This window comes from Gopherus flavomarginatus, chromosome 10 (assembly GCF_025201925.1).
Source record: "Gopherus flavomarginatus isolate rGopFla2 chromosome 10, rGopFla2.mat.asm, whole genome shotgun sequence".
NCBI lineage: Eukaryota > Metazoa > Chordata > Testudines > Testudinidae > Gopherus > Gopherus flavomarginatus.
Window position 1 is genome coordinate 21,886,846 of NC_066626.1, and position 22,034 is coordinate 21,908,879.

Sequence of the window (22,034 nt, forward strand, 5' to 3'; positions counted from 1 at the left end):
TTGTGGTCCAATGCAGCATTGGTTTGCACAATCTCACTGAACATGTTATCCCTCATCCTCTTTTCTGCTCCTCATCAGGGTTAGCTCTACTGCAGGTATGGAGGGGGCATCCCTCAAAGCTGCAATGGCAGCAACTGCTGCTGATAAAAACAGACAGATATATCATTGGATTTACAGTCATAACAGAAAGAGAGAGAAAATTTTCAAAACTCCCTTCCCTTATTCCCATAAAAACTTTTAATTAGACACATTTATTGACACTTTGGCTGTGGAGCGCCTCTGCACAGCACCGCTCCACAACCCCAGCCATAATAACTATTGCCCACTAGGGATGAGTATAGGGGAGGGAACTTCAGTTGCATGAAACAATAAATGTTCAGTTCTTATTCCATGGGTATGAGTATAAGGCAATGGCACAATTCTTCCACTCTACTCTGTGCTGGTTAGGCCTCAGCTGGAGTATTGTGTCCAGTTCTGGGCACCACATTTTGGGAAGGATGTGGACAAATTGGATAAAGTCCAGAGAAGAGCAACAAAAATGATTAAAGGTCTAGAAAACATGACCTATGAGGGAAGATTGAAAAAATTGGTTTCTATGATTCTATCCACCGGCAGTGGTGGTTTTAAGATGACATCTCATTCCTGAAGGCAACAGAGGCACAGAGAGCACAGCTGCTACTGGCGTTCTGAAACCACCTGGGCCCATATGCCTCTAGTCTGTTTACTGCAATGGTGCCAACCAAACTCATCACAGAGTGCTGTGGGAAAGTGTCCTACCAAGAAGGATGAAATAATGCAGCCAGCCTTATCAACCTTTGCAGATTATTGCAGAGTATTTTCATTAAAGTTTTCTAAAGATCTTGCTGGAGGATATAAGGGACATCTTCCTATATATATACACAAACTGTTCCACATGGCCTCCCCTGTCTTCCCCTCACCATTTAACTCAACAGGGGGATGAAAAGCAGATGCCAACACTACCTCTGCTTGTTCTACTGCTACCTCTTTAAATTTAAACACTGTAAGGAAAAAAATATGCACACACTTACCCAAGGTCCCTTCCCCTTCATTAGGCTTGTCCATGCTCAGCTACTAGGACTGTGGTGGGGTCTTGAATAGGTTCTGGCTCATGGGACAGGTGAAGCCCCCCAACTGTCCCCTCCTCTTTCTCTTCATCACTGTTCATGGCAGGGCTTTCTGTCTCAGGCTTCTCTAAGGTTTCCTGAAGGGTACTGGTAGGATCTCCACCAAGTATGGCATGCAGACCTTAGTAAAAGTAGCACATCTGTGGCTCACCACCAGATTGATTGCTTCACTCCCTGGTCTTTTGGTATACCTGGTGCAGTTTCTTAGTTTCCGTATGGCACTGCTACTGATCCCTGTTATTCCCCTCTGCCTGCATCCTCCATGCATTCTGTTTGCAGATGTCCATGTTTCTAGAGCTGGTCCATAGCTATGCTTGCACAGCCTCTTCTCCCCACAGGCCCAGGAGATCCAATATCTCCTGTCTACTCCATGAAGCCAGCATGGTTGGTTGGGTAGATGCATACAACAAGGTAGGGCTGCTAGCTGTACTCATCAAGGCAGGCAATCAAGAAAATGCATTTCAAAATAGGGTGACCAGACAGCAAGTGTGAAAAATCAGGGGGGTAATAGGAGCCTATATAAGAAAAAGACCCCAAAATCGGGACCTCTGGTCACTTTATTTAAAAAATATGCGAGGCACTTTAAAAGGTAGGGCTGTCTTCTGGTTTCTGTGACTCCTGGGTGGTGGATTTTGCAGTTGTGGCCAGAGCAGTTATTGTTGCAGGGAATGGGGCATTGTGGGACAGCTTCTGGAGGACTGTTAGGGTTGACACAGGTCATGCACTACATGCATGTCTACACTTGCACTGCATTGACCTCGATAGGTCAACCATGGCTCCATGCCATTTGTGGAGGTGGTTTTACTGGCTCACTGTAATGGGGCACTTACTTAGTCAGAGATAAATTTAAGCACAAGTAGGTCAACAGCTGGCAATTTAAACTGACTTAACGTTAGTGTAGACTAGGCCTATGCACATTGAAGCAACAGAATTGGTGTCTGGTAAAGCGGTGGAAAAAGTATCCATAGCACACTGCAGAAGTCTAGTGAATACATTAAATTTTCTTAGCATTTACTACTGGTGATTTAATGGTATATTGACAAATACTATTTGCTTGCAGTAGAGTGGGCAATTCACACTAACTTGTGTACTTGAAGCTCACGTGGATTGTAATGTAAGAGTGGTATTAATTTCTTACCAATTTTTTTCAGAAGCCAAAGGAGTTATTACAATAAAATATTTTATAGTTAACTGTATTGGCATGAGTATGTCTACACATAAATCACTGCATATTTTTAACAAACAATAGTGGGCTGATTTAGCTGTTTACTGTTTTCTGCATTAACTTAAGTGTAGCATGTAGGCTCTGCCAGCTAGATTGATGACTCTAAAGATATATTTATGAAAGGATTTTGGAATATGCTTTTCTGTTCAGTTTTGAACAGATGCAGCATTAAAGGCTACCGGGTTATATAACTCCTCCATGTGTCTGATATGATAATTGACGGCACACTGCCCATGAACTAGGGTATATGGATGCCTTAAGTCATTTTCTGGCAGTGTGCGCTCTGAACAAATGTCTAGGGCTTGGGGTGCTGGGATTAGGGGTGCACTGGTGTAATGCAGGTTTATGTGTAATATGATATGGTTTTGGTTCACAATAGACTGTCTTTCACATTCTTAACACCTGATAACACATACAGTAGGTTAGCCTCCAATTTAAAAGGCACAACTTTCTGACTCATTCCCACACCCTTGGCTATTCCTGGGTTGTTCATAATCTTCAATCTGAATCTTCTTTGGTCAGTTAGTGGAAACTTTAGACTCAATTCTGATCTCTTTTACTGCAGCCTAAATGTGGTGTAATGTATTTGTCTTGCACTAAGATCTGAATCTCCACTATCTAGGTTTTTATACTAGCCCCACTCCCAGGACCTAGTTCCCCTCTGGAATCTAATTGTCTGAAAGCTTCTGTCTCACCAACAGAAGTTGATCCAATAAAAGATATTGTATCACCCACTTTGTCTCTCTAATATCCTGGGACCAATGCAGCTACAATAACACTGCATACTCTCGCTCTTCCACTCTTTGTACTACTTTAAATATCACATTGTTGCTCCGTTTGACCCGAGCGGTGAGTCAAAGTTTGGGGCCCTGAGGATGTTCTAACTGGAAGTAGAAATTGATGGAATCTGGTATTTTATTTGATGAAATCTTGTTTATTTACAAGGTGTCATAAACAGATAGCTAAGGGTTAATGTCTCTTTCACCTGAAGCACCTGACCAGAGGACCAATCAGAAAACCGGATTTTTTCAACTCTGGGTGGAGGGAAGTTTGTGTCTGAGTCTTTTGTCTGTCTGCCTGCTTTCTCTGAGCTTTGGAGAAGCAGTTTCTACTTTCTAGTCTTCTGTTTCTAAGTGTAAGGACAAAGAGATCAGATAGTAAGTTATATGGTTTCTTTTCTTTGGTATTTGCATGAATATAAGTGCTGGAGTGCTTTGATTTGTATTCTTTTAGAATAAGGCTGTTTATTCAATATTCTTTTAAGCAATTGACCCTGTATTGTATCATCTTAATACAGAGAGCCCATTTGTATGTATTTTTCTTTCTTTTTTATATAAAGCTTTCTTTTAAGACCTGTTGAAGTTTTCTTTACTGGGAAATTTCAGGGAAATTGAGTCTGTACTCACCAGGGAATTGGTGGGAGGAAGAAATCAGGGGAGATCTGTGTGTTGGATTTGCTAGCCTGATTTTGCATTCCCTCTGGGGGAATAGGAAAGTACTTTTTGTTTCCAGGACTGGGAACAGAGAGGGAGGAAGGGAAAAAGGATTATCTCCCTTTGTTGTGAGACTCAAGGGATTTGGGTCTTGGGGTCCCCAGGGAAGGTTTTTCAGGGGGACCAGAGTGCCCCAAAACACTCTAATTTTTTGGGTGGTGGCAGCAGGTACCAGGTCCAAGCTGGTAACTAAGCTTGGAGGTTTTCATGCTAACCCCCATATTTTGGACGCTAAGGTCCAAATCTGGGACTAAGGTTATGATATGGTGTAGCAGCGGGTGGGATCTAGACAGAATCCAGAAGCCAGTAGGAATATTATATTTTTCTTTTCTCTGCTAAGGGCTTTTTAGCAGAGAGAAACAGTTTGGTTTTAAAAGGGAACTAGAGAGAATTTTTTTTTCTGCTCTCTCTGGCAGTTTGTGGCTTGCATGTTAAGCAAGAAGCCATTACCAGACTGTTAAGGGTCTTTTGTCATGCAATAGCCCTCCCATTAGGAGGCAAGTACCAGCACTATATAAATGCAAATAAAGTGGTTTTTCAGGTTTACTTAACATTGCAGATTAGCTAAAGGCACTGTTGCTAGGCAGACTTCAGGAGGCAACAGAGAACCTGCAGTTCAGAAGATAAACACCGGAGGGCACCCCAACACAAGAAAACAGGAATCATGACTTCTAAGGCAAAAATTGAGGCCGAAGAGCAATTCAGAGAAGCTGAACACAGGCGACAACTGGAAATAAAACAAAAAGAGATGGAGATGAAAGAAAAGGAAGAAAGCATCAAACTGGCAGCCTTCCAAAGAGAACAGGCAGCCCAAGAGGCAGCACACAAAAGAAGACTAGAAAGTAGAAACTGCTTCTCCAAAGCTCAGAGAAAGCAGGCAGACAGACAAAAGACTCAGACACAAACTTCCCTCCACAAAGAGTTGAAAAAATCCAGTTTTCTGATTGGTCCTCTGGTCAGGTGCTTCAGGTGAAAGAGACATTAACCCTTAGCTATCTGTTTATGACACAAGGAATGTACAAAGTTCTGCTTCTCCTAACGCAAGAGGATCCAAGAACAAAAGGAGCAGTTTCTTAGCTTACAACTCCAAGCCTCTTTAGCCAACATTCCCAAAAGTGCGCGCTCTCTCTCTCTAGCTTTTTCCATGTCATACTGTGTTTACCAGCTGCTGCTTGGCCTTTTTCTGTTTGTCTCTGCCTCCCTCTGTTCTTGTCTGTTTAGTTTCTATGTGGTCTGCTTTCCTTCCCACCCCCTCCATTTAGCAAAATCCCTCCACTCATTCAGTCCAAAGTTCCTGAGTGGGTTCACAATATGCTTTTGTCTTAGGTGGGGGACTTCTGATTAACTTATCCTGACAGTTATGTCAACTGAAAGATGCCTTTACACCCAGTCTCAAAGAGGTTTGTGATCCAGTCAGTCCCAAGTACCTTTCAGCATAACAATATTTTCGTTAGCACTTTTACATTTCAGCAGGTACCATGTTCTTATTTCATTATTTTTGGACAGACATCATCAGTGCCCAATCTGTTTAGTGATTTGTGAATTTGCTGGCTGCCTACTTTTATACTCTGGACTGAACAGAGTGCTGTCTCTGTCTTTGCACTGCACAAAACATTTCCCCTGTTTCTTAGATCAAGACAACAGTGGTCCTCTTGATGTAGCTACAAGATTTATAAGCAAATTAAATAATTGCCCTCTTGCTGATAGGAACACAAAGTAAAACTATTAACCTGCCTCCAGCAGTGTACAGTTGTTATTTTTAACAAGGTTACAATAGAATAAGAGGATGAGAAAATCAGAAGGAATCCTAGATCTAAACTCCACTGAGCCAGATTCTGACTTCATTTAGACAGTTGTAAATCCGGAGTAATTCAATCAAAAACAATGGTGCCATTCAGTCAGCTCTAGCAAAATCAATGGTGTTAATCCAGATTTACATGGCAGTAATTGAAATCCAGATCTAACTAACTGATTGTTTGACTTGAGGTAATTAATTTTACCTCCTACAGCCTAAATCATCTAGTTTAAAATTGATGACTTAGAACCCCTTTGAAAAAATCAGATGATGTGTTTTTAAAAAAGTCTTCTCTTGGAGGAAAGAAATTACAAAATGATTTCTCTGTAGTAACTTGAATTTTTAGAAAAAATATGGTCATTTCTCCTCTTCTAATCCAGTCTATCCAAGCAAGGGAATCAGAGCAACAGATGTCTTATTAAGAAAAATAGTCTGAGATGTAGATGCCAGCCATTTTAAGCAATCTCTAATCTGCTACAAATTAAATGTCCAAATCCTGTTTTTTGTATGCTAAATGGAGGCATTAATTTTTGCAAGGAAAGCCGCTTACAACCCAGACATTTCTCTACTATCCATTCTTCTGAATTTTTGGAGCATCTCCAGACCTTTGCTTACATGTAAGACACAACAACAACATTTGTGCTATGAAAGCTATTTGACTGCAATATGAACTATTGAAATAAGTGAGTTTCCCATTACATTCATTAACTTTTATCCACATCATTTCAGTAGCCTTTCCTTTACTACCTAGGTTCTCTCATGAAGGATAATCTTTGGTTAAAACAGATCTCCTTAATACATAAAAACAGAAGAATTTTTTCTTAGGTTATCACTGTCTATTCTTTCAAGCATGCATCATAATAGTGCAACAAACTGGAAAAAACACCATTTTTCAGACATTTGTGAAGCTGCATTTAAAACATCTTGACACACACTTGTAGCTAGTCAATTTCTTTAGCTAGTCTGACCATTGCTAAGGCAATGTTTTAGTCCCAGGTATTTTTAGTAAAAGTCATGGACAGGTCACAGGCAGTAAACAAAAATTCATGGCCCATGACCGTTCCATGGATTTGTACTATATTCCCCTAACTAAAACTTGGGCCGGGGTCTGTGGGTTTTCTAGGGGAGCAGTCCAGGGGTGGTGCTGGTGCTGTCGGGGGGCAGGTGGCACACAACCTAGGATCCCCACTGGTGCTGGGGGCCGGGGGAGAGCAGGCGGCAGCATGCAGCTCAGGACCGCTACTGGTGCTGGGAAGGGGGAGGGTTGACTGGGCTGGCAGGCTCCCTACTTGGCTCCAACAGCATATCCCTGCAGCTCCAAGGGGGAGGAAAGGCCAAGGGGCTCCCTGTACTTCCCCTGCCACGCACTCTGGCTCTGCAGCTCCCATTGGCCAGGAACCGCAGCCAATGGGAGCTACGAGGGCAGTGCCTGTGAGTGTAGGCAGCACACGGCTGCAGAGTCCCCTGGCCCCTCCATCTAGGAGCTGCAGGGTCATGCTGGCCACTTCCACCGTGCCCCCCCAAGTAAATGCCACCCTGCACCCCAACCCTGAGCCCCCTCCTACACCCAAAGTGCCCCAGCAGCGGCCGGTGTGGCTGGCTCCAGGGAATGCCTGATCTGTTTGAGCAGCCCTGGAGCCAGCTGCACTGGCTGCTGCAGAAGTCATAGAGATCATAGAAAGTCACGGAATCCATGACCGCCATGCAGCCTTAACCGTCACCTTCCACATTTCCTTATGCTCTGATCTCCTGATACAAGCATCTGATAGTGCTCTTTTAGGTCTATTATAGAGGCTTTAGGAGGGAAATGGAAACTATCACCGATGGCTGGAAGTGGTATTGCAGCAGCCCTGCCTCAATTTACCCAGTATTTTCTCTGACTCATTCTAGCTGTCTGGCCAAGCCCTGTAACAGAGTCCAATCTTTTTGGGGCCTCAGAGTCTGTCACTTAAAGTTTACAGAATATAGCAAAACAACCAAATCTTCAGCCCAAGCAGGCTTGGCTATTAGCCTCCTCCTTTACAGGCTAACCCCAGCTGCAATAAACTGTCCAAACCCCAGTTCCTAGGATTCAACCTCACTGCCTAGAGGCTGGCATACTCTCTCTTTACCCAGGCTTTCAGGCAGGCTGTAGTTCCTGACTGGCTCCTGTCTTCAGTTAGGCCATAGGACAATCTGTGTCCTCAATTTTCCCCACTGCTGGGCTTCCTTCCTCTTAAATCCAACACTACACAGATGTAGCAGGGTGGGGCTAACAGAACAAGGCTGACTGTCCCAAAGCCTTTTACCCTTAAAAGGGGCATGCCACCCTGTTACAGAAACATTTTACTCATTGCTTCAGTAGTACTGTCAAGGTTTTTTTCCCAACTTTGAACTTTAGAGTACAAAAAGTGGGGATCTCCATGAACACTTCTAAGCTTAATTACTAGCTTAGATCTGGTACACTGCCACGAGCCAGAATTTAGTGTCTGGCACTTTGTGTTCCCCCACAACCTTCCCTGGGGAACACAGATCCAAACCCCTTGGATCTTAAAACAAGGAGAAATTAACCATCCCCCCTCCTTACCTCCCACCAATCCCTGGTGAGTTCAGACCCAATCCCTTGGATCTTAAAACAAGGAAAAATCAATCAGGTTCTTAAAAAGAAAGCTTTTAATTAAAGAAAGAAAGAAGTAAAAATTATCTCTGTAAAATCAAGATGGAAAATGCTTTACAGGGTACTTAGATTTATATAGTCCAGAGAAACCCCCTCTAGCCTCAGGTTCAGAGTTACAGCAAACAGAGGTAAAAATCCTTCCAGCAAAAAGAAACATTTACAAGTTGAGAAAACAAACATATGACTAATCCGCCTTGCCTGGCTATTACTTACAATTTTGAAACATGAAAGACTGATTTAGAAAGATTTGGAGAGCCTGGGTGTACGTCTGGTCCCTCTTAGTCCCAAGAGCGAACAACGAACAAAAAAAAAAAACCACAAACAAAGACTTCCCTCCACTAAGATTTGAAAGTATCTTGTCCCCCTACTGGTCCTCTGGTCAGGTGTCAGCCAGGTTTACTGAGCTTCTTAACCCTTTACAGGTAAAAGAGACATTAACCCTTAACCATCTGTTTATGACATGCCCCCCAAATCTCAGACAGTGTGGAACCACACTGGCAGTGATTTCTTCCTAGAACTTTAGAATAAACAGATTAATAAAACACATGCACCTTTACATATATTACTAATCATGTAAAACTACAAAACTTCTCACATTTTAAGGACAATTTTTAACCAGTTGATTCTGGGAAACTTTCACGGGAGACTGCATCAGCTACTTTGTTAGAAGCTCTTGATATGTGTTGAATTTTAAAATCAAAATCTTGGAGAGCTAAACTCCATCAAAGCAGTTTTTTGTTGTTTCCCTTGGCAGTATGAAGCCACTTTAGCGCAGCATGGTTGGTTTGTAGCTGGAAACGCCATCCCCAAATGTATGGGCGTAGCTTCTCCAGGGCATACACAATGGCGTAGCATTCTTTTTCACTGATTGACCAGTGGCTTTCCCTCTCAGACAGTTTCCTGCTGAGAAACACGACAGGATGAAATTATTGATCCGGTCCTTCCTGCATTAAAACTACTCCTACACCATGCTCAGATGCATCTGTGGTTACTAGGAATGGTTTGTCAAAGTCTGGGGCTGTTAGCACAGGGTCAGACATGAGTGTTGCCTTAAGCTGGGTGTCATAAACAGATAGCTAAGGGTTAATGTCTCTTTCACCTGGAAATGAGCAACCTGAAACACCTGACCAGAGGATCAATCAGGAAACAAGACTTTTTCAAATCTGGGTGGAGGGAAGTTTTGGGTATGAGTTCTTTGTTCTTTGTCTTGTGTCTGACCCTCTCGGCTCTGAGAGTGATCTTTCTGTCTCCTGGCTTTCTAATCTCTGTTTTCAAGTTGTAAGTACAAAGATAGTTAGACAATATGTTTATATTGTTTTTCTTTTGTATTTACATGTCTGTAGTTGCTGGAATGTGTTAAATTGTATTCTTTTTGGATAAGGCTGTTTATTCATTTTTTTCTTTTAAGCAAATGACCCTGTATTTGTCACCTTAATACAGAGAGACCATTTTTATGTATTTTTCTTTCTTTTTATAAAGCTTTCTTTTTAAGACCTGTTGGAGTTTTTCTTTAGTGGAGACTCCAGGGAATTGAGTCTGCAGCTCACCAGGGAATTGGTGGGAGGAAGAAGTCAGGGGGAAAATCTCTTTGTGTTAGATTTACTAAGCCTGACTTTGCATATCCTCTGGGTGAGGGGTGAAGTACTTGTGTTTCCAGGACTGGAAACAGGGAGGGTGGAGTCCCTCTGTTTAGATTCACGGAGCTTGCTTCTGTATCTCTCTCCAGGAACCCAGGGAGGGAACACCCGGAGGGGGGAAGGGAAATGGTTTATTCCCCTTTGTTGTGAGACTCAAGGAATCTGAGTCTGGGGGTCCCCCAGGGAAGGTTTTGGGGAGACCACAGTGCGCCAGGCACTGTATAGATTCCTGGCTGGTGGCAGCTTTACCAGGTCCAAGCTGGTAACTAAGCTTGGAGGTTTTCATGCTAACACCCATATTTTGGACGCTAAGGTCCAGATCTGGGAAAAATGTTGTGACATGGTGTGCAGTGGTGGGATAGATAGAATCCAGAAGCCAGTAGGAATATTATATTTTTCTTTTCTCTGCTAGGGGCTTTTAAGCAGAGAGGGTTTGGTTTTAAAAGGAACCAGAGAGAAATTTTTTTTTCTGCTCTCTCTTGCAGTTTTTGGCTTGCATATTAAGCAAGGAACCATTAAGGAACTATTAAGGGTCTTTTGTGAGACAATAGCACTCCCATTGAGAGTCAAGTACCAGCACAATACACATGCAAATAAAGTGGTTTTTCTGGTTTAATTTACATTTAAAAGATTAGCTAGAGGAAGAAAGGGAAAAAGGCACTGTTGCTAGGCAGACCCCAGGAGGCAACAGAGAATCTGCAGTTCAGAAGATAAACACTGGAGGGCACCCCAACACAAGACAACAGGAACCATGCCTTCCAATACAAAAATGGAGGCCCAAGAACATATCAAAGAAGCTGAACACAGGCCACAACTGGAAAAAAGACAAAAAGAGGTGGAGCTGAAAGAAAAGGAAGAAAACATCAAACTGGCAGCCTACAAAAGAGAACAAGCAGCCAAAGAGGCAGCCCACAAAAGGAAACTAGAAGAAGAAGAGGTGGCCCACAGAAGGAAACAAGAAGAAGAGGCAGCCTACAGAAGACAGATAGAACTCCAGAGGGAGACCCACCGACAGGCCATGGAATTAGAAAAGGCTAAGCAACAGGCTCCAGCCAATCCTAACAACCCTTCACCAATTATGGTTCCACATCCCAAGAAATATCCCACCTACAAGGCAGGTGATGACACTGAGGCCTTCTTGGAAAATTTTGAAAGAGCCTGTCTTGGTACAGCATCCCTGAAGACCAGTACATGGTAGAATTGAGGCCACAGCTCAGTGGACCTTTAGCAGAGGTGGTGGCTAAAATGCCTAAGGAAAAAATGAACGACTATAAACTTTTTCAAACCAAGGCCAGATACAGAATGGGGATAACCCCGGATCATGCCCGTCGGCGTTTCAGAATCCAAAAGTGGAAACCAGATGTGTCATTTCCCAAACACGCCTACTACGTTGGAAAAAATTATGAGGCCTGGATATCAGAAAACAATGTTAAATCCTTGGAAGAACTGCACCTCCTCATACAAATGGAGCAGTTCTTGGATGGTGTTCCTGAGGACATAACACGGTACATACAAGATGGAAAACCCAAAAATCTCACCGAGGCGGGGGAGATTGGAGACAGATGGATGGAAGTAGCAGAAAGCAAGAAAGCTACTGTCAAGGGGAGCGAATATCCCAGAGGGCACACCGGCAATAAACCCTACAACCGAGGGCAACCAAAGACCCCACCTACAACCCAAGGAAAGCCACAGACACCCTATTCTTCCACCTCACCAGTCTCCAGTAACCCACCTCGACCCAGTGACCAGTCAGCTGGAAGATGCTTTAAGTGTAATGAACTGGGACATATAAAGACCAACTGCCCAAAGAATGCCAACCGAGTGCAGTTCATTACACCACCATCACACCAAAGATCCGCAGGCCCAGATGCCTCTCAAATACCCTTGGAGCGAAGGGAAAATTTGAGAGTGGGCGGAAAGAAGGTTACTGCGTGGAGAGACACGGGGGCACAAGTGTCAGCTATCCACCAATCCTTCGTAAACCCCAAATTCATCAACCCAAAGGCCCAAGTGACAATTTACCCCTTCATGTCTCAAGCTGTAGACTTGCCTACAGCTGAACTGCCTGTCCAGTACAAAGGCTGGTCAGGAATGTGGACTTTTGCAGTCTATGACAATTATTCCATCCCCATGCTATTGGGGGAAGACTTGGCCAACCAGGTGAAGCGGGCCAAGAGAGTAGGAATGGTTACACGTAGCCAAACCAGGCAGGCTTCCAGACCCATTCCTGTTCCTGAGCTGTCCACAGATGCCCCGTCTGTGTTACCAGAGACCCAGACAGAGGTAGTGGACCCGGATTCCATGCCAACCACTGAAACAGCCAGAGCACCTCCAGTTCCAGGCCCGGAACTGGAATAGCAACCAGCACCAGCAATTGCAACCACATCTTCAAACTCAAAGCCAGTGGGCGCCAGCGAGCCAGAACTGGCAGAAGCAACAGACAGCCATACTCAGAAGGCTCAGCCAGAGCCTGAAATACCCTCAGGTGCACCAGCGGAGAGCGGTTCACCAGCAACGGAAACAACCCCATCACCTAAATCACTTCCAGAGGGACCAATCCCAAGTCAACAGTCTGAGGAAGAACTGGTGACCCCAGCCTCAAGGGAACTGTTCCAGACTGAGCAGGAAGCAGATAACAGCCTGCAGAAAGCTTGGGCGGCGGCACGGAGCACCCCACCGCCTCTCAGCTCTTCTAATCGATCCCGGTTTGTTATAGACCAAGGACTTTTATACAAGGAGATTCTTTCTGGTGGACACCGGGAAGAATGGCAGCCGCAAAAACAGTTGGTGGTTCCAACTAAGTACCGGGTAAAGCTCTTAAGCTTAGCCCATGATCATCCCAGTGGCCATGCTGGGGTGAACAGAACCAAGGACCGGTTGGGGAAGTCCTTCCACGGGGAGGGGATGGGCAAGGACGTTGCCAAGTATGTCCGGTCTTGTGAGGTATGCCAAAGAGTGGGAAAGCCCCAAGACCAGGTCAAGGCCTCTCTCCAGCCACTCCCAATAATTGAGGTCCCATTTCAGCGAGTAGCTGTGGATATTCTGGGTCCTTTCCCAAAAAAGATGCCCAGAGGAAAGCAGTACGTACTGACTTTCATGGACTTTGCTACCCGATGGCCGGAAGCAGTAGCTCTAGGCAACACCAGGGCTAACACTGTGTGCCTGGCCCTAACAGACATTTTTGCCAGGATAGGTTGGCCCTCCGACATCCTTACAGATTCAGGATCTAATTTCCTGGCAGGGACCATGCAAAAACTGTGGGAAACTCATGGGATGAACCACTTGGTTGCCACCCCTTACCACCATCAAACCAATGGCCTGGTGGAAAGGTCTAATGGAACTTTGGGGGCCATGATAAGTAAATTCGTCCATGAACACTCCAATAATTGGGACCTAGTGTTGCAGCAGTTGCTTTTTGCCTACAGGGCTGTACCACATCCCAGTTTAGGGTTTTCACCGTTTGAACTTGTGTATGGTCATGAGGTTAAGAGGCCATTACAGTTGGTGAAGCAGCAATGGGAAGGGTTTACGCCTTCTTCAGGGACTAACATTCTGGACTTTGTAAGCAACCTACAAAACACCCCCCAACACTCTTTAGCCCTTGCTAAAGAAAACCTAAAGGATGATCAGGAAGAGCAAAAGGCCTGGTATGACAAGCATACCAGAGAGCGTTCCTTCAAGGTAGGAGACCAGGTTATGGTCTTGAAGGCGCAACAGGCCCATAAGATGGAAGCATCATGGGAAGGGCCGTTCACAGTCCAAGAGCGCCTGGGAACTGTGAACTACCTCATAGCATTTCCCAATTCCTCACTAAAGCCCAGAGTGTACCATGTTAATTCTCTCAAGCCTTTCTATTCCAGAGACTTACAGGTTTGTCAGTTTACAGTCCAGGGAGATGATGCTGAGTGGCCTGAAGGTGTCTACTACGAAGGGAAAAAAGACGGTGGCGTAGAAGAGGTGAACCTCTCAACCACTCTGGAACGTCTGCAGCGGCGACAAATCAAGGAGCTGTGCACTAGCTTCGCCTCATTGTTCTCAGCCACCCCAGGACGGACTGAAGGGGCATACCACTCCATTGACACAGGTAATACTCACCCCATTAGAACCCCACCCTACCGGGTGTCTCCTCATGCCCAAGCTGCTATAGAACGGGAGATCCAGAACATGCTACAGATGGGTATAATCCGCTCATCTACCAGTGCATGGGCATCTCCTGTGGTTCTGGTACCTAAACCAGATGGGGAAATACGCTTTTGCGTGGACTACCGTAAGCTAAATGCGGTAACTCGTCTGGACAATTATCCAATGCCACGCACCGATGAGCTATTGGACAAGTTGGGACGTGCCCGGTTCATCTCTACAATAGACTTAACCAAGGGATACTGGCAAGTACTGCTAGATGAACCTGCCAAGGAAAGGTCAGCATTCGTCACCCATGCGGGGGTGTATGAATTCAATGTCCTTCCTTTCGGGCTGCGAAATGCACCCGTCACCTTCCAGAGGCTGGTAGATGGTCTACTAGCAGGACTGGGAGAATATGCAGTTGCCTACCTCGATGATGTGGCCATTTTTTCAGACTCCTGGCCCGAACACCTACTAACCTGGAAAAGGTCTTTGAGCGCATCAGGCAGGCCGGACTAACTGTTAAGGCCAAAAAGTGTCAAATAGGCCAAAACAGAGTATCTTACCTGGGACACCAGGTGAGTCTAGGAACCATAACCCCCCTACAGGCCAAGGTGGATGCTGTCCAAAAGTGGCCTGTCCCAAGGTCAAAGAAACAGGTCCAATCCTTCTTAGGCTTGGCCGGGTACTACAGGCGATTTGTACCACACTACAGCCAAATTGCTGCCCCACTGACCGACCTGACCAAAAAGACCCAGCCAACTACAGTTAAGTGGACTAATGAGTGTCAAAAGGCCTTTACCCAACTTAAGGCAACACTCATGTCTGACCCTGTGCTCAGGGCCCCGGACTTTGACAAGCCATACCCAGTAACCACGGATGCATCTGAGCGTGGTATAGGAGCAGTTCTCATGCAGTAAACAACGGATCACAACTTCCATCCTGTCGTGTTTCTCAGCAAGAAACTGTCTGAGAGGAAAAGTCACTGGTCAGTCAGTGAAAAGGAATGTTACGCCATTGTGTATGCCCTGGAAAAGCTACGCCCATATGTTTGGGGATGGCGGTTCCAGCTACAAACTGACCATGCTGCGCTGAAGTGGCTTCATACTGCCAAGGGGAACAACAAGAAACTTCTTCGTTGGAGTTTAGCTCTCCAAGATTTTTATTTTGAAATTCAGCACATCTCAGGAGCTTCTAACAAAGTAGCTGATGCACTCTCCTGTGAGAGTTTCCCAGAAACCAGTAGTTAAAAAGTGTTCTTAAAATGTAAAAGTCTGTTAGTTATATACTTAGTGGTATATGTAAAGGTGCATGTGTTGTATTAATCTGTTTATTTTAAAGTTCTAGGAGGAAATCGCTGCCAGTGAGGTTCCCCACTGTCTGCAATTTGGGGGGCGTGTCATAAACAGATAGCTAAGGGTTAATGTCTCTTTCACCTGGAAAGGAGTAACCTGAAAGACCTGATCAGACGACCAATCAGGGAACAAGACTTTTTCAAATCTGGGTGGAGGGAAGTTTTGGGTATGAGTTCTTTGTTCTTTGTCTTGTGTCTGACCCTCTCGGCTCTGAGAGTGATCTTTCTGTCTCCTGGCTTTCTAATCTCTGTTTTCAAGTTGTAAGTACAAAGATAGTTAGACAATATGTTTATATTGTTTTTCTTTTGTATTTACATGTCTGTAGTTGCTGGAATGTGTTAAATTGTATTCTTTTTGGATAAGGCTGTTTATTCATTTTTTTCTTTTAAGCAAATGACCCTGTATTTGTCACCTTAATACAGAGAGACCATGTTTATGTATTTTTCTTTCTTTTTATAAAGCTTTCTTTTTAAGACCTGTTGGAGTTTTTCTTTAGTGGGGACTCCAGGGAATTGAGTCTGCAGCTCACCAGGGAATTGGTGGGAGGAAGAAGACAGGGGGAAAATCTCTTTGTGTTAGATTTACTAAGCCTGACTTTGCATATCCTCTGGGTGAGGGGTGAAGTACTTGTGTTTCCAGGACTGGAAACAGGGAGGGTGGAGTCCCTCTGTTTAGATTCACGGAGCTTGCTTCTGTATCTCTCTCCAGGAACCCAGGGAGGGAACACCCGGAGGGGGGAAGGGAAATGGTTTATTCCCCTTTGTTGTGAGACTCAAGGAATCTGAGTCTGGGGGTCCCCCAGGGAAGGTTTTGGGGAGACCACAGTGCGCCAGGCACTGTATAGATTCCTGGCTGGTGGCAGCTTTACCAGGTCCAAGCTGGTAACTAAGCTTGGAGGTTTTCATGCTAACACCCATATTTTGGACGCTAAGGTCCAGATCTGGGAAAAATGTTATGACACTGGGTAAAGGCCTTCTGACACTCATTAGTCCACTTAACTGCATTAGGCTGGGTCTTTTTGGTCAGGTCTGTTAGTGGGGCAGCGATTTGGCTGTAGTGAGGTACAAATTGCCTGTAATACCTGGCCAAGCCTAAGAAGAATTTGACCTGTTTCTTTGACTTTGGGACAGACCACTTTTGGATAGCATCCACCATGGCCTGTATTGTTTCTTGACCCACCTGGTGTCCCAGGTAAGTCACTCTGTTTTGGCCTATTTGACACTTTTTAGCCTTAACAGTTAGTCCTGCCTGCCTGATGTGCTCAAAGACTTTTTCCAGGTGTTCTAGGTGTTCTGCCCATGAATCAGAAAAAATGGCCACATCATTGAGGTAGGCAACTGCATATTCTCCCAGTCCTGCTTGGAGACCATCGACAAGTCTTTGGAAGGTGGTGAGTGCATTTCTCAGCCCGAAAGGAAGCACTTTAAATTCATACACCCCTGCATGGGTGATGAAAGCTGATCTTTCTTTGGTGGGTTCATCTAGTGGTACTTGCCAGTACCCCTTGGTTAAGTCTATTGTAGAGATGAACCGGGCACGTCCCAACGTTCCAACTTCTCCAATAGCTCATCAGTGCGTGGCATTGGATAGTTGTCGGGACGAGTTACAGCATTTAGCTTACAGTAGTCCACGCAAAAGCGTATTTCCCCATCTGGTTTGGGTACTAGAACCACTGGAGATGCCCATGCACTGTTAGGGGGCGGATTATACCCATCTGTAGCATGTTTTGGATCTCCCGTTCTATAGCAGCTTGGGCATGAGGAGACACCTGGTAAGGTGGGGTTCTAATTGGGTGAGCATTACCTGTGTCAATGGAGTGGTATGCCCATTCAGTCCGTCCTGGGGTGGCTGAGAACAGTGGGGTGAAGCTAGTGCACAGTTCCTTGATCTGTTGCCGCTGCAGACGTTCAAGGGTTGTGGAGAGGCTCACCTCTTCCACACCACCGTCACTTTTTCCCTTCATAGTAGACACCTGCAGGCCACTCAGCATCATCTCCTTGGACTGGGCTGTAAACTGACAAACCTTTACTTCTCTGGAATAAAAGGGCTTGGGAGAGTTAACATGGTACACTTTAGGCTTTAGGGTTGAGCTGGGGAATGCTATGAGATAGTTAACAGCTCCTAGGTGCTCTTGGACCGTGAATGGCCCTTCCCATGATGCATCCATTTTATGGGCCTGTTGCGCCTTGAAGACCATAATCTGGTCTCCTACTTTGAAGGAACGCTCTCTGGTATGTTTATTATACCAGGCCTCTTGCTCTTCCTGAGCATCCTTTAGGTTTTCTTTAGCAAGGGCTAAAGAGTGTCAGAGGGTACTTTGTAGGTTGCTTACAAAGTCTAGAATGTTAGTTCCTGGAGAAGGCGTAAACCCCTCCCATTGCTGCTTCACCAACTGTAATGGCCCCTTAACCTCGTGGCCATACACAAGTTCGAATGGTGAAAACCCTAAACTGGGATGTGGTACAGCCCTGTAGGCAAAAAGCAACTGCTGCAACACTAGGTCCCAATCATTGGAGTGTTCATTTACGAGTTTACATATCATGGCCCCCAAAGTTCCATTAACCCTCTCCACCAGGCCATTGGTTTGATGGTGGTAAGGGGTGGCAACCAAGTGATTCACCCCATGAGCTTCCCACAGATTTTTCATGGTCCCTGCCAGGAAATTAGTTCCCGAATCTGTAAGGATGTCGGAGGGCCAACCTATCCTGGCACAAATATCTGCTAAAGCCTGGCACACAGTCGTAGCCCTGGTGTTGCTTAGAGCTACTGCTTCTGGCCATCGGGTAGCAACATGCATGAAAGTCAGTATGTACTGCTTTCCTCTGGGCGTCTTTTTTGGGAAAGGACCCAGAATATCCACAGCTACTCGCTGAAATGGGACCTCAATTATTGGGAGTGGCTGGAGAGGGGCTTTGACCTGGTCTTGGGGCTTTCCCACTCTTTGGCACACCTCACAAGACCGGACATAATTAGCAATGTCCTTGCCCATCCCCTCCCAGTGGAAGGACTTCCCCAACCTGTCTTTGGTTCTGTTCACCCCAGAATGGCCACTGGGATGATCATGGGCTAAGCTTAAGAGCTTTACCCGGTACTTAGTTGGAACTACCAACTGTTTTTGAGGATGCCAGTCTTCCTGGTGTCCACCAGAAAGAGTCTCCTTGTATAAAAGTCCTTGTTCTACAACAAACCAGGATCGGTTAGAAGAGCTGAGAGGCGGTAGGGTGCTCCGTGCCGCCGCCCAAGCTTTCTGAAGGCTGTCATCTGCTTCCTGCTCAGCCTGGAACTGTTCTCTTGAGGCTGGAGACACCAGTTCCTCCTTAGACTGTGGACTTGGGCTTGTTCCCTCTGGAAGCAATGTAGGCGATGAGGTTGTTTTTGTTGCTGGTGAACCGCTTTCCGCTGGTGCATTATGCGATATTTCAGGCTCGGGTTGAGCCTCTTGGGTAAGGTTGTCTGCTGCCTCTGCCAGTTCAGGCTCGCTGGTACCCTCTGGCGTTGGGGTTGGAGATGGGTTTGCAGGCGCTGGCGTCAGTGCTGGCAACGGTTCTGGTGCTGGTTGCTTTTCCAGTTCCAGTTCCGGGACTGGGTGCATTATGGCTGTTGCAGTCCTTGGCAGGGGATCCGGATCCACCACCTTTGTCTGTGTCTCTGGTAACACAAACAGGGCCCTTGTGTACGGCTCAGGAACAGGGATGGGTCTGGAAGCTTGCCTGGCTTGGCTGCGTGTAACCATCCCCACCCTCTTTGCCCGCTTCACCTGGTTGGCCAAGTCTTCCCCCGGTAGCATGGGGATGGGATAATTGTCATAGACTGCAAAAGTCCACATTCCTGACCAGCCTTTGTACTGAACAGGCAGTTCAGCTGTAGGCAAGTTTACAGATTTTGACAAGAATGGGTGAATTGTCACTTGGGCCTCTGGGTTGATGAATTTGGGGTCCACTAAGGTTTGGTGGATAGCTGACACTTGTGCCCCCTTGTTTCTCCACGCGATAGCCTTTTTTCCGCCCACTCTCAAGGTTTCCCTTCGCTCCGAGGGTATTTGAGTGGCATCCAGGCCTGGGGATCTTCGGTGTGATGGTGGTGTAATGAAATGCACTTGGTTGGGGTTCTTGGGCAGTTGGCCTTTATATGTCCCAGTTCATTACATTTAAAACATTGCCCAGTTGACTGTTCACTGTGTCGAAGTGGGTTGCTGGAGACTGGTGAGGTGGGACAATAGGGTGTCTGGGGCTTTCCTTGGGTTGTAGGTGGGGTCTTGGGTTGCCCCCGGTGATAGGGTTTATTTTCGCTTTGCCCCCTGTGATAGTCGCTCACCTTGCTAGTAGCTTTTTTCTTTTCTGCCACTTCCACCCATCTGGCTCCAATCTCCCCTGCCTCGGTTACAGTTTTGGGCTTCCCACTTAGGATGTACCTTTCTATTTCCTCAGGAACACCCTCTAAGAACTGTTCCATTTGCATTAGGAGGGACAGCTCTTCCAGAGATTTAGCATTTGCTCCTGATATCCAGGCATCCCAATTCTTTCCAATGTGGTAGTTGTGTCGGGTAAATGACACATCTGGTTTCCACCTTAGGGCTCTGAACCCCCAGCGGGCATGCTCAGGTGTTAGCCCCATTCTGATTCTGGCCTTGGTTTGAAAAAGATTATAATTGTTCATGTGTTCCTTAGGCATTTCAGCTGCCACCTCTTCTAAGGGTCCACTGAGCTGTGGCCTCAGCTCTATCATGTACTGGTCTGTAGGGATGTTGTACCCATGGCAGGTCCTTTCAAAATTTTCTAAGAAGGCCTCAGTATCATCACCTGCCTTGTAGGTGGGGAATTTTCTGGGATGGGAAACAGTACCTGGAGAAGGGTTGTTAGGGTTGGCTGGTACATCCGGCTTATCCTTTGCTAAATCCATGGCCTGCTGGTGGGCCTCCCTCTGGAGCTCCAAAGCCCTCCAGTGGTCAGCCTCTTTGGCTTTTTCTTCTCTTTCTCTCTCTCTCTCGCTCCTGTGGTCAGCCTCTCTGGCTTTCTCTTCTGCGTCCAGCCTAGCCATTTCTAGTTTGTTAGTTGCTCCACTAGTACTCATTTTTCTGCTTTCTTGTGCTGGCCACACCCCCCTCTGCAGCTCACTGAAACCTGGGATGTACTCCGCTCAGGGCTGCTTGGTTCACAGAGATTTTCTAACTAGCTATACCCGAGAGGTAGAAAGAAAGAAAACAATTCAACTTGTAAATTCCCTTTTGCTGTCTTCTTGCTCACAGCTTGAAGCCTCCTCTTAACAAAGACCCTTGTCAAAAAACTTAACACCTCTGCCCTCAGGCTGCTTTCCAAGCAGCTAGAAAGGAGAGAAAAAAAATCCTACTGGCTTTTGGTTCCTAAAAAATCCCAAACCGCTGCTCACCATGCCAAGGTTTTTTTCCCACTTTGAACTTTAGAGTACAAAAGTGGGGACCTGCATGAACACTTCTAAGTTTAATTACTAGCTTAGATCTGGTACACTACCACCAGCCAGAATTTAGTGTCTGGCACACTTTCTGTTCCCCCAAAACCTTCCCTGGGGAACACAGATCCAAACCCCTTGGATCTTAAAACAAGGAGAAATAAACCATCCCCCCTCCTTTCCCCCCAGACTTTCCCCTCCCTGGGTTGCCTTGAGAAGCTTCACACCGATCCAAACTCTTTGGATCTTAAAACAAGGAGGAATTAACCGTCTCCCCTCCTTTCCCCCCACCAATCCCTGGTGAGTTCAGACCCAATCCCTTCGATCTTAAAACAAGGAAAAATCAATCAGGTTCTTAAAAAGAAAGCTTTTAATTAAAGAAAGAAAAGGTAAAAATTACCTCTGTAAAATCAGGATGGAAAATGCTTTACAGGGTACTTAGATTTATATAGCCCAGAGGAAACCCCCTCTAGCCTCAGGTTCAGAGTTACAGCAAACAGAGATAAAAATCCTTCCAGCAAAAAGAAACATTTACAAGTTGAGAAAACAAACATAAGACTAATCCGCCTTGCCTGGCTATTACTTACAATTTTGACACATGAAAGACTGATTTAGAAAGATTTGGAGAGCCTGGGTGTACGTCTGGTCCCTCTTAGTCCCAAGAGCGAACAACGAACAAAAAAAAAAAAGAGTACAAACAAAGACTTCCCTCCACCAAGATTTGAAAGTATCTTGTCCCCCTACTGGTCCTCTGGTCAGGTGTCAGCCAGGTTTACTGAACTTCTTAACCCTTTACAGGTAAAGGAGACATTAACCCTTAACCATCTGTTTATGACAAGTACCATCTTTACATTTAGCTTTCTGAGTATTTGCTACCCTCTCTTCTCACAAGGAAAAGATCTAAACTGTCTAAAAAGAAACAAATCTTGACCTGTCTCCCTGAGATCTCATGGGTGACTGGCCATCAGTTCAAGCTTCCCCTCTAAGCCCTCACCACCTATCATGGGTAGCAGTTACAACTTATCACTTCAGTATTCCTATATTCCCACACATATAACCAAAAATTGTTTACTGTGTTATGGCATTTGAGTTGCTACTTCAAGCAGTGGCACTTGCATTTGACAAACATCCATTCATGTTTGCATTCATCCTGCAGATGTCCCTGCTACTGATTTTTTCCAC

The 22,034-nt window shown here is 45.5% G+C and overlaps 1 protein-coding gene across 1 annotated transcript in view; it reads left to right on the forward strand.

Annotated features, from left to right (window-relative positions):
* Positions 1-22,034, forward strand: part of ICA1L (islet cell autoantigen 1 like) — a 92,987-nt gene that overhangs the window by 34,501 nt on the left and 36,452 nt on the right. The window lies entirely within an intron of this gene.